A 2,500-nucleotide genomic window follows, 5' to 3' on the forward strand; every position below is an offset into this window, starting at 1 on the left:
TCTCAAAAAGAAGAAGAAAAGAGTCTAATGATAGTGCCCCACTAATTATGTCTGGCTGAAAAGGGGGTCATTTTACAACATGGCTGATAACCTTGCATTACGACCACATTGCCATTTGCAGAGAAGACATAGGAAATGACTTTGTCTTACAGTGTACAGTGAGACCTTTGTGTTATTACGTCATGAATTCTTGTGACGAAATAAGGAAATAAAAGTAGGTTTCAGTATTCGTTAATTTCTTATTCTTAGTGAACGTTTTTTTATTAATTAATATCTGTTTCATTGCGTTAGTTATCATATCATAAATATTAGCCGTATTATTTTCACTGTTATTATTATTGTTGCTGTTATTGATTTAATTATTGTAATTATCATTTTACTATTCTTAGCATTAGCATCATCATCATCATTATTATCACTATGGTTTTTATCATTATTATTGTTATTACTATTATTATTATCATTATCATTACTATTGCAATCACTATTATTATTGCCATTATTTTATTATTATGACCATTAGTATAACCATTATCATTATTATTATTGTATCATTATCATCATTATATCTAGTATTTTCATAATTATCATCATAGTTATTATTATTTCTTAGTATCACTATTATTATTATTATAATTATTATTATCATTATTATCATTATTATTATTATTATTATTATTATTATTATCATTATCATCTATTATTATTATTATTATTATTATTATTACCATTATCATTATTATTATTATCATTATAATTATTATTATTATCATTATTATTATTATTATTATTATTATTATTATTATTATTATTATTATCAATATTATTATTATTATTATCATTATCATTATTATCATTATTATTATTATTATTATTATTATTATTATTACTATTATTATGATTATTCTCATTATCATAATTACTAGTATTATTATTCTCATTCTCATTAGCATTACTGCTACCATTATTATTCACATTATCATTATTATTGCTATTATATTACTATTGTTGTTGTTGCTCTTGCTGTTCTTAAAGTTATCATTATTATTATTACTTTTATCATTGTTATTATCATTATTTTATCATTAGTTTTATTATTATTATCATCATTATTATCATTATTATTATTATTATTATTATTATTATTATTATTATTATTATTATTATTATTACTCTTATTGTTATTATTATTATTATTATTATTATTATTATTATTATTATTGTTATTATTATTTTTAATATTAGTAGTATTATCATCATTATTATTATTCTTGTTATTATTATATTATTATTAATATTATCATTATTATCATTATTGTTGTTATCATTATTATTATCATTATTATTATTATTATTATTATTGTTATTATTATTATTATTATTATTATTATTATTATTATTATTATTGTTATTATTATTGTTATTATTGCTGTTGTTGTTGTTGTTGTCGTCATTGCTATTGCTATTGTAATTGTTATTGTTATTTTTATGATAATTATTCCTAGTATTATTGTTATCATTTTAATCATCATTATTATCACTATTATTATCATTATTATCATAAATTGTTATTGATATTGTTATTGTTATTGTTACCGTTAACGTTTTCATTATCTTTATCGCCATCTTCATCTTTAACGTTATTGTTATTGTTATTTCTTTTATCATTATTGTTATCATTATTATCACCATTATTATCACTACTATTATTATTATTTATTATTATTATTATTGTTATTATTATTATTATTATTACTATTGTTGTGGTTGTTGCTATTATTGTTATTATTATTTTTATCATTATCATTATTATTATTATTATTACATTATCATCAATATTATTGATATCATTATGATTATTACTATTATTTGCCTTATCACAATTGTTATTGCTATTATTATCATAGTTATCATTATTAGTAGTTGTAGTAGTTGTTGTTGTATCACTTTTATTACTATCATTATTCTCAACATTATAATTATTATTACTATAGCTACTCCGTGACCATTATCATCGTTATTACTATTATAATTAGTATCATTATCGTAACTGGTATCACCATTATCATTTTATCATTATTTTTTATTGCCATTTCTATCCATACTTATATTATCATTGTTATTCTTATTAGTTTTATCATTGCTATAATTGTTGTTATTAAAAGGATGATGGTTATTATTTTTATCGACAGTGTTATTAACTATAATCACCCTTATCATTATCAATATTAGTATTTTTATTATCATTATTACTTGAATTATTATTCCCATTATGATTACTATTACTACCATCATTATCATTTACATTATCAACACTCTAGGTAATTTCAGTTATCATTATTATTATTATCAGTAGTATCACTGCTATTACTGCTACTACTACTATTGTTACTAATGTTATCATTATTATCATTATTACTGTTAATATTCTCACAATCATCATTTACTAATATTTTTTGTTATTTTTGTTATTGTAGTTTTGTAGTTTTTAAAAATATTT

Source organism: Penaeus chinensis, chromosome 35 (genome assembly GCF_019202785.1).
Source record: "Penaeus chinensis breed Huanghai No. 1 chromosome 35, ASM1920278v2, whole genome shotgun sequence".
NCBI lineage: Eukaryota > Metazoa > Arthropoda > Malacostraca > Decapoda > Penaeidae > Penaeus > Penaeus chinensis.